The 14,524-nt window shown below is 45.6% G+C and overlaps 2 pseudogenes; both read left to right on the forward strand.

Moving 5' to 3' along the window:
• Positions 1-2,656: 2,656 nt before the first annotated feature.
• Positions 2,657-3,130, forward strand: LOC115329906 (annotated as a pseudogene).
• Positions 3,131-7,169: 4,039 nt separating this feature from the next.
• Positions 7,170-8,656, forward strand: LOC115329898 (annotated as a pseudogene).
• The last annotated feature ends 5,868 nt before the right edge of the window (positions 8,657-14,524 follow it).

A 14,524-nucleotide genomic window follows, 5' to 3' on the forward strand; every position in this document is an offset into this window, starting at 1 on the left:
GATAATCTACAACATACCCGATCACAATTTGTTGAGTCCTTGGTTTGTTCCATGGACCAAGGAGTGTTGAGAGGGACAATGGGTGGTTATCGATAGTGGACATTTGTTCTCAAAAATGGTCTCGTTCATCTGTATAAGTTGGGCAGTTGATTAGTATGTGCTCTGCGTCTTCTATTTCGTCACATGTGATGCACAAGGTAACCGGACAAAAGCTCACCGGACAAAAGCTCACCCGTTTTCGCACAGACCCGGACAAAAGCTCACCTAATTATTATTTTTTTTTGGCTACCAGGGCGAATCAGGGGCTGGGATAAAGTGCGGACGCGATGAATATTGCACCATTTTCAGGGAGACTGCTACCCCCCATCCCATGCAAAGGTGTCGACAGATAAGCCATAACAGGCGGAGAAGCAACGATTTTAGAAAGAAATAATAGGTAACCGAAATTGAGTGGAGCTGATAAGTCTCTTCATTACTAATGAATGGGTTAGTTGGGGTTTCAGGTTAATATTTGAAGTGGGTGAATGGCTAAGAAAATTATATTGTTTCCTTCATTCTGCGTTGTAAATGTATTTGAAATTAAGGATTATCTGAGGGTGATGTGGAAGGGAAACTGAAGCAAAACTGTATTATACAAATCATTGAGTTGCCAATTTAAAAAAAAAATATTTTGAAGAAACGGGAGTTGGGTCTTTAGGACAAGTACAAGACAATTGACCACTTTGGGAAGCTGTGCGGAATTTTTGGATAGGATGGGATTTTCTCCTGGTGAGCTTTTGTCCGGGTCTGTGAAAAAATGGGTGAGCTTTTGTCCGGTGAGCTTTTGTCCGGTGAGCTTCTGTCCGGTGAGCTTTTGTCCGGTGAGCTTTTGTCCGGGATTCGATGCACAGAGGGGAGGTAACTTGTCGTATTCGATGTAGGAAATGTCCAAAAGGAACAGCCAATCGTAGTCTGTGTATTCATGTTTCAGAAGCTCTTGAAAAGTGTCTTGGCATCAAAAATTTCGAGTTAGGGTCAATCCGCAGAGTTCTGAGGAGCTCTAAAACAAGTTGCCTGGGATCTTTGCCTTGACGTCCTTCTGAGCAGGTTTAATGTGTCCCCTTTCGTGAAAGTATAATTGCAGTCTTGGTATTCATATTCTGAGCATTTTTGGCTGCCAGATCGGCAGCTTCATTTCCTTGAATGCCACAGTGTCCAGGGATTCATTGAAATTTAATTGTATGTCCAGTTTCAATAGCTCTCGGAAGGTGGAAAAAATATTAATGGCAATAGATGAACTTGTTGGTGATATGTATTTTATCATGTTCAGAGCACTCATTAATCCGTGTAGAAAGTCGAACTGGTAATACTTGTTTTCTGAGTAAAGTAGAGAACCGCTTGCAAGATAGCAGAAGGTTCTGTGTTAGTTGAGTTTTGTATGAAAGTAATAATCTTTTTTATATTTTTAAAGACGGAATTATAAAGGCTGCTGTAGAGGATAAATCGCCTGCGTCTTGACGTTACTGCGGTCTACACGGATGGGTCAACATGTTGACCCATCCGTGTAGACCGCAGTAACGTCATCTGGGGCTTCAGAAAGCATTAGAAGTGTCATTTGCTTCAATGTGGTTTGGTGTAAAGGCGACTTTTTCACAATTTCAGATACTGCTGAAGAAATATTTGCAGAGTAGAATATCCAAAGCGCAGCTGGAGACTCATATATGAGTGCGAAGTTTTCTGGAATTATATCTGTGTTAGCCATTATTACCTTATGCACACTGGAAAACGTCCTACGACGGAAAGTTGCAACGAGTGAATGATCATGATGTCGTGCAAGAAGGGGAATGAAATGTCGGAGAGTTTCCCGTTCACGTAGAATCGGTATTGTGAGGGCGTGAGCTTCTGCAACTACCAAGGAACTCGCTGCGGCTCTTGGTACTCCCAAGCAGATTCGTAGGCTGCGGGCTATGAGATGTTTAAGTCGTGTTTCAAAAGTCAGGGGAGCCCACATAATGCTGGAAGTGAATACGAAAGGCACTGCGTAACGAGTGCTCCGTGGAGAGTTAAAAGTGCTTTCGAAGAGCCACCGGATTTGGTTCCAGAGCGGCAGCGTAAGATATTGACGCATGGCGCTTTTATTTTTTCTAAAGATTTTACATGAGCTGTCCAAGACAGGTTTCGGTGTATGTTCACCCCCCAAGGAAACGATGAACCTTCACCAAAGGCAAAGGTTTCCCTCCAAGCTTGAGTTCAAAGTTATTGAGTCTTCGTCGTGTAATGCATGGACGGACCGCAGATTTCTCAGATCGACATTCCTCGTTCAATGAGAAATTCTTCACTTAAAAGTGAAGTCTGAAGACGAACCTGAATTGCACTGGGATTAGCATCTGATCACCAAATAGATATGTCATCACCATGCATGGTAATTGATACATTATCTGGTAATAGACCAGAGGGCTCTGTCAATACAAGATTAAATAATCTGGGACTAAATACGCTTCCTTGAGGAACTGCCTGTGAAACATGGTGTTTTGATGTAAAACCGTTGGGCGTCTGTGCGTACACCGATCGATCATGAAGGAAATCACTCATCCAGTTCACTAAGCGGTCACCTACTTCTAGTCGCTGAAGCTGTTCGATAACATGGCAGTGACTAACCCTGTCAAATGCCCGTTGAATGTCTAGAAACACTGCTGCTGTGATTTTGTGAATGCTGCGCTCGTCTTCTACACTGGTCACGAGATCAAGCACAGAATTCATAGCCGACATATTCCGCCTAAAACCGGTCATTTTTAAAGGCAATATTCTACTGGAATCTAATTTCCAATTTAGCCGCTGTAAGACCATATGTTTCATCGTCTTCATCAGGACGCTGGTAAGGCTCACTGGACGAAAATATGAAATGCTTAGGGGGAATTTTCCAGGTTTTCAAACAGTCACTAAAATTTCTTCTTTCCATGCCAGGGGTATACAACCACTAGCCCAACATCGGTTATGCATATCCAATAAAAAGGACATGGCGTGCTTCCCAATATTCGTTAGTGCAGCCGGAGTGATACCATCTGGTCCTGGGGCGCTTTTTCGCCTAAGCTTTCTCAATGCCCATTTCAGTTCACTTTTGTTAAATGGCAGATTCATGATATGGTTGTAGGATATTGATAACCGCGGCGATGTGGTTTTCTGAGCCGTGTTTGCTATTGCTGTAGATAGGTGTTGCGTCAGTGCTCTGCAAAAATTTTTCAGCTTTATTCATATCGCTGACACCTCGATGAAGTACCAGTGCGCGCAATGTTTGGCGTTGTAATACCGGCGATTTTAATGAGAGGACTATGCGCCATGCTTGTATTGTCGGGTGTGCGTTTTCCCAAATATTCGAGCTCGTGTTTTGTTTTCGCCTGAATTGGTCTGTCTCTCATTTGATCTTCAAGTATTCCGCTCCTTCGAGCTTTTCGTTCCGCCTGACGGCGTTGAGCACGCAATTTCTGGTACTCAGGATCTACCCCTAGATGTCCTTGAGGGACTTTTAATATTTGTGATGATTTCTCAAGGTTAATTTCTATCCCAGAAACTAAATCATCTAGTGTCTTAAAAGTTGTCATTGTATCAGCGTTCAGTGCACGAAACTTGGACCAGTCAGTTAAAACTGTATGTCTATGTCCCACAAAGGGATGTAATTTGGTGTGACTTATATAGATAGGTAGATAACTAAAACCGTCAGCTAAAACCGGGAATTTGTAGCGACTGACAAAATCCTTAAAATCACTGCGTTTCGGCATTAGGTGGCGCGCATTCCAGTGTAATAAAAAAGAAGTGGTGTACACCTTAGACAGATGAGTCATTGAATGCCGTTGAAATGTGGTTCCATGGCCAACAGAGCTTTGATGGATGACTTGGAACCGATTTTCGGATATTCTTTGATAATTTCTTTTATAACTTCCATCATGAGAGGTAGGAACATGTGAAGGATGCTTTTCGCGCTGTTTTCTTGATCTGAATGGGCAGACACAATATGATGCGCAGCTTTAGAACTAGTACGGCGTCGACTATCCACATGGGAAGGTACTTCCTCTTGGGTATCTGCAGTTGTTTTTGCATTTTGTGATATGACATGGGAAGTTCCTTGTCCTGTCTTGTGATCTGTCAGTGTTGTGTTGCTGCCGCTTGGAATTCCTTGCAGAGCATGGGAAAAGGTAGACCGTGATGTTTCATTTTGCGTGGTCATTCTGTCGCTTGCCTTGATAACATCCAAATTAGGAGCTAAAGCTTTCCGTGGAGTAGGTTTGCCATAAAAAAAGCTAATTTTTCTTAGCAGCATGTGCCGCCTGTTTTCGTATACAGCCTGCATAGGTTGATACATGGCGCGAGCCGCAGTTTGCGCATTGCGGTTCACGTGGTGTTGGGCATTCTTTGTGGTGATGAGGACCTGCGCAGATCTTGCAGTGACGGGAGCTTCGGCAGTCGCGAGCCACACTGAGGCGTGACGCAGAACGGGAAACAACCTACGACGACAATGAAGAGTTGAGTGTCAAGAAAATAACAAATTAAAAAAAAATAAGCGGACAAAAAAAATTTTTTTTGCTTGTTGGTTTATGTGATTTTGCTACGGCAAAACGTCACAGTTTTCTGTTGTTTATTTTCTTTTTGTGGTCAGTCCGTCACTTATTGCTGTCGTGAATACTGTCTCTAAGCGAGCATCGATAAGCAGAGAACAGGACAGGAATCGAACGATAAGCTGGATGACCTCTCAAAATGCCAACAACGCGTCCCCAAACGTTGAATGCCTTTCTGAACAACACTTACTTGAAGAAGGTGCGAGCACTGCCGTGGCTATTATGTGGGCTCTCTTTTTTATTCATTCACTCATATTCGTATCCCAAGTTCGTTTATAGTGAACTCCGTATATAGGAAATGTGGATTGCAGTTAAACAATGCGTCTAAGGTGTGCCGCAGGACGTGATATTCAGTGATGTCACTATTGGCGAGGAGCTCTAACCCGTTTGTTGCCCCCCCCCCCCCCCACCTCGGTGTATACCTAACACAAGGCCTTTGCACATGCCCACAGGCCTTGTGGGCATGTTCATGTCATTTATTTATTTTATTTATTTATTTATGCTGCAATCCCTGAAAGGGATTTTAGCAGGTGGGTACATTTGATTAACGAGATATGCAGGCGTACAAAATAGCAAACTAGTCGCAGAAACAAAAGAACAAATATTGTACAGAGGGACAAAACTAATTTAGGAAGGATTCAAATAAAGACAATGATGGCTGCATAACAACACTTTCAGAAAGTCTATTCCAATCACCGTTCGCGGGGAAAAAAAAGAGTATTTGAAGCAAGTATTACGCGATCGAAAAGGAGTTCTTGTTAGCGCATGCCTACGTCGAGTAGCGTAGCCTGATGAGAAGTTTATTAGGTGAGACAGATCCATTCTATAATGTCCATTTATTGATTGATACAAAAATTTTAGTCGAGAATGCCGATTTCTGAGAGATAATGACTTTAAGTTAGCTCTGGTTAAAAGTTCGGTTATAGAGGTACGGCCAAAGCTATTATAAATGTAGCGGGAGCTGCCTTTTTCTGCACATGATCGAGCTTGTTAATGTTTAGTTTGGTGAAGGGATCCCAAATGATAGCCGCGTAATCTAATGTTAGCAAGACTATAACTTTATATGTTAGAAGACGCAAGGAAGGGGTAGAAATTCTTAGCGTCCTTCTAAGAAAGAATAACTTTCGAAGACCATTTGATGTTACGTAATCAATCTGTTTTGTCCAAGTAAGATTATGAGTGACCCATAGTCCAAGTTATTTATATTGTGTTAAGAACTTCTGATAGACGAATATTATTAGTATTGTAAACAAACTTCAAAGGATTTCTTTTGTGAGTAATTTTCATAAAAAACGTTTTTTCAAAGTTAATAGTCATTTTCCACTTCGTACACCATTCTGTGATTTTTTAAAAAGCTCTATTTAACAAAAATTGATCGGAAGCACTAGCTATTTCTGAGTAAATTATACAATCATCAGCGTATAAGCTGATTTTTACCGGAATATCTTGTACTATATCATTAGTAAACAACTAGAAAATGAGAGGCCCGCCCAAGCACAGAGCCCTGGGGAACGCCAGAGTCAATAGAAAATCTGTCAGAGAAATATTCGCCATAAACCACCAATTTTCGACGATTTGAAAGGTATGCTGAAATTCATTTTACTAACTGTGTGTTCTTACATATTTTTCCCAATTCGTATAGTAACTTTTTGTGAGAGACCTTATCAAACACCTTCGAAAAATCCATAAAAATAGCATCAATTTGTTTTCTATTGTTCATTGCCCAGGAGAAATCGTGAACAGTCTCAATTAATTAAGTACATGTTGAAAAGCCTTTTCGGAATACATGCTGATTTTTAGTCAAAATGTTGTGTTCATCTAGGAATTTTGATAAATGATCATATATTATATATTCAAGAAGTTTACAGGCAGTTGAAGTCAATGGAATTGAACGGTAATTTTGAATGCACTGCTTGTGCATTCAAAATGCATTGAATGCATTGCTTGTGCATCTTCTTTAATAGAGCGCGGGGCACAGTGTAATGTAAAAATACTAACAATAAACGAAGGGACGCTAAGTGCCGGATATGTCCCGAAAGCAGTCGTCAGAGGATGCGAGTTTGACCCACTTGGGCTTTTGTGCTGAGCTGGGCACCTTGCATGCTGCATTGTTCATGCAGGCTGGAGTGGTAACAAAAAAGATCCTCCTCCCACTCACCGGAGAACACGAACTCCGAATCCAGCCGAACGCTGACGCCGCGTTCGGTTATGTCAGCCGAGCGCTAACATAACCGAACGTGGCATAACCGAATTCTCCCCATCCGTTTAGTTCTAAAGTTAACCACGTGGGGCGCCACGTTCTGATCTCCTCCCCTTCTTGTTGTCTTGATTTTACTTCGGCTCTCGAGTACGGGACAGATAGCAGAGGGAGAGATAGGCGGACGTGTCTTCCACGTGCTCCGGATTTTCGGCGGATTACCGCGGGTCCTGAACATTTTTGGGGTGAGTCTGCACTTTTTACGCATCGGAAGATCAAGCGAAAGGTAGGGATATTGTTTTCTGCACGAAATTCCGTCCGAAACAGCCATTATAGAAGAGAATCTGTCGGAGAGAGCTAGGCCTCACGCTCGGCCTAGCGCCATGACGGCGAGGGAGCGGGAGAATCACGCTACCTTCTTGTATATCGCTAGATACAAGCAAGAATTGGCTGCTAGAGAGGAACAAAAAGTCGAAGATGACAACAAATTGAAATGGCAACTAGTTGGTGGATATAAAGGACGGCGGATCATAAAGACTTTCAGAACGTTGCTCAAAGAGGAGAGAAAGACCTTCGAGATTACCGTCGCAATCAAGGGCCTCGGCCTAAGGAAAGCTGAAGCCTTGGAGACTTTTGCGTGCATCATGGCAGCGACCAACGTATCGCCACGGGCAGCGCTCGTAGAAGACTATGCTATCAAGAACGTACGTAACAACACGGTCACCGTGCATATGAACGATCAGGAACAGGCGGAGAAGTACCGGAGTCAAGGGATTTCGGTACGATGGTAACGAATACGAAGCGCATGAATACATCGCAAACTCGGAAAACACTCCCCGAATAGTAGTCGCCGTGTTTAGTAGAGAACGAGAAACCAACATCCAAAAGATTTTGGAAGAATTGCAGCGGAGCAATCCCAAAACACCTATAATCGATGCAAAGCGGATGGGCCGATCCGGGTCCATCTTGATTACACTGGGCACGAAGGTTCTACCGGGCAACATCAAGATCTTCGGAAGCATCAACTGCTACCGCACCTATTTGGAGAGAAAGCAAGCGTGCAAAGCGTGCACCGCGTGCAGAAAAATGTGACATAGCGCACATAATTGCCCCGAAGGTGTCAGCAGCAGATGCCCAAAGTGCGGCGAGGGACACGACGGGTGCCCGGAGCGAGGACCGATTACACGTGCACCCCCAAGTGCGTGTTAGGCAATGGACACCACTACACTGGAAGCAACGCCTGTCGGGAACGCTACAATCATTTCAGGGAGGACAGGCTCAAACCGAAAACTCTTTCGTGACAACCGAAGATACCACCACTACTTCTACCAGTGAAGAGGAAGAAACAATGAGCTGCGCTCGAGCCGCACGAGGCAAAAATACGAGGAAGCCGCAAGCCAAGGATGCACCCGAAAACTCTACCGATTCGGCGCTTGAAAAAGCAAACAACTAACCGAAGAAGTGGCGTGCCTCAAGAAGAACTATGAAGCGACCATGCGTACGATCCGACAACTCCAACAGGAATAAATAAAAAGCAGCGCTCCCACACCAATGGGTGTCGTCACTGGAAACCAGAACGTGGAAACCGACAACGAGATGCCAGCACCTCCACGGCCGGCCGAAGTCAGGAAAGGACGGAAGAGAACAGACTGAAAGCTCGGTCTAAACGAGCGTCAGCTGCTCATCGGAGATACCGTACAAGGCTAGAAAGACCGAAGACTCGTTCTCCCAGAAAGTCGAAGCTGCGCTCAGCAGCATAATGGCAAGCCTTCAAAGACTGGATGAACGTATAAAGACGAACGAAGAGCGGATGACGCGCATTGAACAAGAGTTTACGAGACTAACTGCCAACCATGGAGGACAGCAGTAAAGTTCGCGTGTGGCAGTGGAACAGTGGGGGTCTCAACACAAAGATTGGCTCGCTCAAAATGTTAATCATGGACACCGATTCTCTGCCGGACGTTTTAGCCGTACAAGAATCGGGCCTCAAGTGTACGATACCGGGATATCTAAGATACGGAATGATAGGACAAACGGAAGGAAAATTGGTACACACTTTCGTGAGAAGGGATCTACCAGTCAAACAGCACGACATAGAATTGAGTGCCCAAGTCAGATCGGTCACCGTAGAAATTATGCCCAAACGCGCAAGAAACAGAGAAGCCTAATTATCTGCAACGCGTAGTCTAATCCAAAGGATACTTCCTATGCAGTCTCGCAAATTTTCAATAAGATATGGAACGTTGCGGGAGAAAATCCGACCCTGATTCTGGGAGACTTTAACGCTCCAAATACTGTATGGGGCTACGAAAGAGATTTTTCGAAAGGAAAGGAAGTTGCACACCAGGCAGAAGCCCACGAAGCCTTGCTACTAAACGATACTACAGATAGGATTGGAAACAGCACGCAACGGGATACAAACCCGGATCTTACTTTTGGCCTAAACATCGACGAATTCACATGGACCGATAGCAAAAAAAAATTTACGCAGCGACCACTATATTCTGGAAACGAAAGTTACACTGCCAGGATCCCGACTCACGCGACTCCCGACACAACCTTGCACCGATGGGGACGCTTTTCGCAAAAGAAGACAAGAAGTCGCACGAACGCTAAAAAATATCGGCGACTGGTGCAAACAGTTAGTCGAAGATCAAGCGGCGAGCACTAAAGAAATCGAGAACCCTACCCATTCGAGAACGATGGGCAGCAAACTACAACATATGCTGATGGCCTACCGTTCAATCTATGGGAGATGGAAGGAAATGGAAAAGGAGTACCCTAAGCTAAGACGACGGGCTGCCAAACTCAGCAGAGAAGTTGAAGCGTACGCGCAGCAACTTAACCAGCAACAGTGGCAGCAAATGTGCGACGAGCTACAAGGCAGATTAGACAAAAAGAGCCCCTGGTCCCTCTTTCGCTATATGATGGCACCTGACGATACCAAACTAGAGAAGGGGAAACTCCTCACCAAGCTCGTTCGGGAACTCGATGGCGAAGACATCTACGCAAGAGTTCCCTGTATCTCGAATCCCCCAACCTGCCACCCCGCTACCAACAGCGTACGGCGGAACCGAGAACGGCAGGCACAAGGCACCAATCACTGAATCGGAAGTGCGTGTCGCCATGGCCGGAGTCAAGACTACTTCGGCACCGGGCGCGGACAAAGTCACGAACCGAATGCTTCGCAACTTGAACGACCGAATCGGTCCTACGAATTACCAATTACTTTAACGAAATATAGACGAAGGGGCGCCTTCCGGAAAGCTTTCGCCACGCCACCGTCTGCTTCATCCCAAAAACCGGAAAGCCTCTCAAGCTGGAGAGTCTGCGCCCAGCCTCACTCACGTCGTGCGTGGGCAAACTACTGGAGCGCGTCATTCATACAAGAGTACAAGAATACATGGAGGAGCAAAATTTATTCACGCACCAAATGTTTTGTTTGAGAAAACATCTCAATAAGCAAGACGTGTTTATTCAACTTAAACAAGACCCGCTGAATTAAAGCAGAAATTGGACTGCACTCGACGCACTCGATTTGATGAAGGCTTTTGACCGCGTATCCCGTGCGCCGATCTTGAACCAAATCTCCGAGATGGGGCTGGGCGAGCGGACCTTCAATTACGTCCGCTCTTTCCTGTCTGATCGCACAGTCAGCATTCAACTAGAAGGCGAAACTCCGGAAGTCTTTAACATCAATAACAGATGCGGTACGCCACAAGGGGGAGTCATTTTTCAGCTACTGTTTGATCTGGCAATGATACCCATGTCTAGAAAATTGGAACAGGTTGGAGGCCTGCATCACGCCTTGTACGCCAACGATATTACGATTTGGATCAACCACCCCTGCATGGGCAAAGCCATAAAGTTAGGGACGGACATTGTAAGGGAGGAAGCTAAAAATATCGGACTGGAATGCGCCACCGAAAAGTCGGCACTACTCGTCCGACCCCCCAAACACAAAGCTTACCAGCAGGAAATGGAGTTCTACCTCAAGACGCAAGGAATAGACATTCCTAGGACAGACAGTGTACGAGTTCTCCGAATGATAATCTCTATGAAGAACGAGCAGAGCGGTATCATAAAGTACATCAGAAAGCACGCGGACAACCTCGCCTGACTAGTTGGACGTGTGTCCGGCAAGAGCTACGGACTCAAAGAGAATGGGACTTGCCGACTAGTTGACGCATTCATGCTCAGTCGAATCATGTATGCGGCACCATACATGAACCGGAATGAAGGGACAATCGAGACTCTAGATACAATTATCAGGAAAGCCTTTAAGACCGCCCTTGGTCTACCGACGTGCACACCAAACGACGCGCTGGAACAACTCAGATTTCATAACACCGAAGAAATGCGACTAGCACAGAGGACAGCGCAAGAAGAGTGCCTGTCGAAAACTTCAACAGGCCTCATCACTCTGCTGTGCATCGGAGTCAAGCAATCGAAGAAACAAGTCAAACAGAAACCGATCCCAGCAACATGGCACCAGGCTTTAAGAGTTATCCCGCGGCCCAAAAATATGAATTCCGCGAGGGACAAGGGAAGAGAGGAGCAAGAGCCAGGGCACTAGACACGCTACATAGTGGTCAAGAACAAGGCGCTGGCAAATACCCCTCCGAAGAAAACAAGTGCGTGGTGGCCTGTACAACGCTAACTGCACGACCACCGCATCAGTACGAGCGAGCAACGTTGACGAGGCAGAAGAGGTGGCGATCGCCTTGACCATGAACCTGGCCCACAGTAAAGGGCCACCCTGCCACCATCACATCTGACTCAAGATCGGCCATTATGAACCTGAGCAACGCTAAAGCCGGACCTGCTGCACGGAACCTATTACTGAAGGCGACGCCAAAGGAAGAAGCCAGCTGCTCGTTGACATGAGTGCCCGGCAACTCGGGTCACTCTGGCAACCAGGGGGCTCACTCGCTAGTAGTCCGTGCGCAAAACATCCGGACCAATGACGGGATGGGCATCCCCACCACCGACGGAGACCACAATTACGGGGCCTCACCACTCACGCGGGGTCCCGTAACATATAATGAGATCCTCAGAAACCTCAAGATTCGGCGCAAGATTTCGGGCGAGCCTCACAGGAAGCTCACCCGACTTAAAGAATCTACGTGGCGGCGTCTACAGCTCCGCAACTCCCTGACTCCCCGACCCCTGAGAAGATCATGGCCAGATCTCTTCAAGGGAAATTGTGAAGAATGCGGCTTCGCAGACGGGTCCTGGCGGCATACCTACTGGGAATGCCCAGAGACCTCCCTGCCTACTGTCCTGCGAGATATACTAGAGGAAGACGACTCCCCTGTTTGGGAACGGATCTTGGTGGCAGAAGACTACACCATTCAGGTTGCAGTCGTTTCATGGGTGCAAGAAATTGAGTGCAAGCTCAAGTCGAAGCTAAGGATAAAAAGAATCCCCCCCCCCCCTAAACGAACCCTCGTATCAGATCTTATTATCTGATTTTATGGTTCAATAAAGTTTACTGACTGACTGACCGACTTGTTATCCCAGAAATGTTTTGTAACATGTATCAGTGACATTGACACGCGCGTTGCCGAGTGAGCGCGTGGCCGAATGGTTACCGCGCTTGGCTCTCGCGCGGGGGCTCCGGGTTCGATTCCACGGAGTGGACTCCTCTTTTATTTATTCTTTCAACTTGACATTCTCGTTACTTCGAAAACCTTGTCGTCTGATCGTGTTACGAATGTTCTACGCGCCGATCATTCTAAACCGAATGTTCCAGAAACCCACGACGGTACAAAAGGTGCTCCGAGTGGCTGTCCGGAGTCACTTTCGCCCCAGTGCTCGATCCTGCTGTTTCGCCAACATCGACGCCTGCGACGCTAGCCTTTATCTATTTTGTTTTGAGTACTAGTTAGCACCATTAAACTTTTAGTATCTTCAGTTACTCGCCGCTTCATCATTTGTCATTCGTGACAATATCCTGGTCCTTATAGTTGGACTGCATAAAATAGCCCTACGATACTGTTTTCCGTTTTGTGTTGTTGTGTGTTAATAAACCATTCGGATATACCAGGTTTGCGCAACCGTATAAGTGTCGTTGTGTCTCACGTCGATAAAAATTGCGCAATGCGGAAGTGTCTTCAAAAATAATTGAAATACATTTCTAAGTATTTGTATCCTACTCAAGGTACTTTACAATGAAAGTAACTTGAGTAGTATAATAAATACTTTATGAAGCAGGTATTTAGTGACTTAACTTAAATACTTTTATTGAGTATTTTGTCCAACACTGGTCATGGGGTACGCCGCTGGCGCGGTTTGGTTGCTGGTGCCGCCGGCAAGGGCTCGCCGACGATTGACCGCACGAATTTGCCATTACACGATCTTGGCGCTCTTTTACGTTTACGAGACCGTGATCATACTACCGTGCTTGTGCACTTCGAAATGAAAAAAAGAAAAGAAACGAAGTAATTTGCAAGTGTCATCACACGAACTATGTTCAAGTTCAAAAGCCATAATTCTACGTCGTTGAAGATTTATCTTTTCTTATTTTTTGCGCTGCTTAGCACTTGTGGTGCGCCCTAGAGAACGTTAACGTTTTGTCTGGAGCAGGTCGCAGAGGCAATCGCTATAGTGGCACCATGTGCCCGAAGCCGACGGAAAACAGATCGGCTGGCGCGACTTTCGAGAGAAGAGAGGGAAACAAAAAATGGCCGAAACAGGAAATGTGCAAAATTTCTCGGACGTCTGGCAACACTGAGCCCGTACATCCGGTAGGCCACCTTTGTTAGGTCGAAGTCTGAGAGCCGGAGGGCCGCGCCATCGCGTTGATCAACCGTGTTACTGCCGGAGGAATGACCCAACAATGGAATTTTTCGACGTCGGACCATAGCATGTCGAAACAACCTAGAAGCTTTACCTATTCTTTCTGATGACATTCGCGAACTTGCGCGCATCATCAACAGCGGCGTTGTCTCGCAAGCAGAATAAGTCGTACTTGTTCGCCGTCAAAGCGTACACGCTGCCCTTATCGGTATCGAAAAACGTCTGCGACTCAAGGTACGTAGATGCTGTTACGTATGAGCATGGACCAAAGGTTCCAATTGCTAAAATGTTATTTTAGTTGGTGTTGTCGATCAAGGGCTTTTTGGCGCAAAGCTACTATGGCCATACTGCGCCAAGCTTGTTTAATTGGAAAGCACATACAACTTATTGACACAAATTATGTAAAACAGGTTAATGTAACGAGGTGAAAATTGGTAGAATTAAAATTGCAACTCGAGTAGGAAGCCGGTTTTTCTTAAATAATTTATGACACGATCAAACGGTACTATGAGGGTCTCACCAATTAGCAGCGCTGGGTGAAAAGGAATCTGTTGTGAAAAAGCTCGGGGAAATGTGTACGTCGTTTTTGCTCAAGCCCTGAGCACAGCCACAAAATTAGTAAAATAGCTAAACGCCCGCCACAGACGTCACACAGTGGTGGGGCTTCCCCCCTGAGCAGATTCTAAGTCGAAACAAAACAACTTCGTGCTGGCAGGTTCTGTAAGATGCACTCTCCCACATCCCAAGAGCTGGCTTAATCACATGAAGTTTATTTTCGCATTCCAGACTACACTCCGATTGCCAACTATACCTCACGAATACCTTTTACTTGAAAAGGTATTCGTGAGGCATAGTTGGCAATAGCTGCTTAGAGCTAGAGGCCAATTCGTCTGCTCTTTCGTTACCTCGAATCCCCATATGGCTAGGCACCCAGCAA

This window comes from Ixodes scapularis, unplaced genomic scaffold, assembly GCF_016920785.2.
Source record: "Ixodes scapularis isolate PalLabHiFi unplaced genomic scaffold, ASM1692078v2 PGA_scaffold3__209_contigs__length_174095766, whole genome shotgun sequence".
Lineage (NCBI taxonomy): Eukaryota > Metazoa > Arthropoda > Arachnida > Ixodida > Ixodidae > Ixodes > Ixodes scapularis.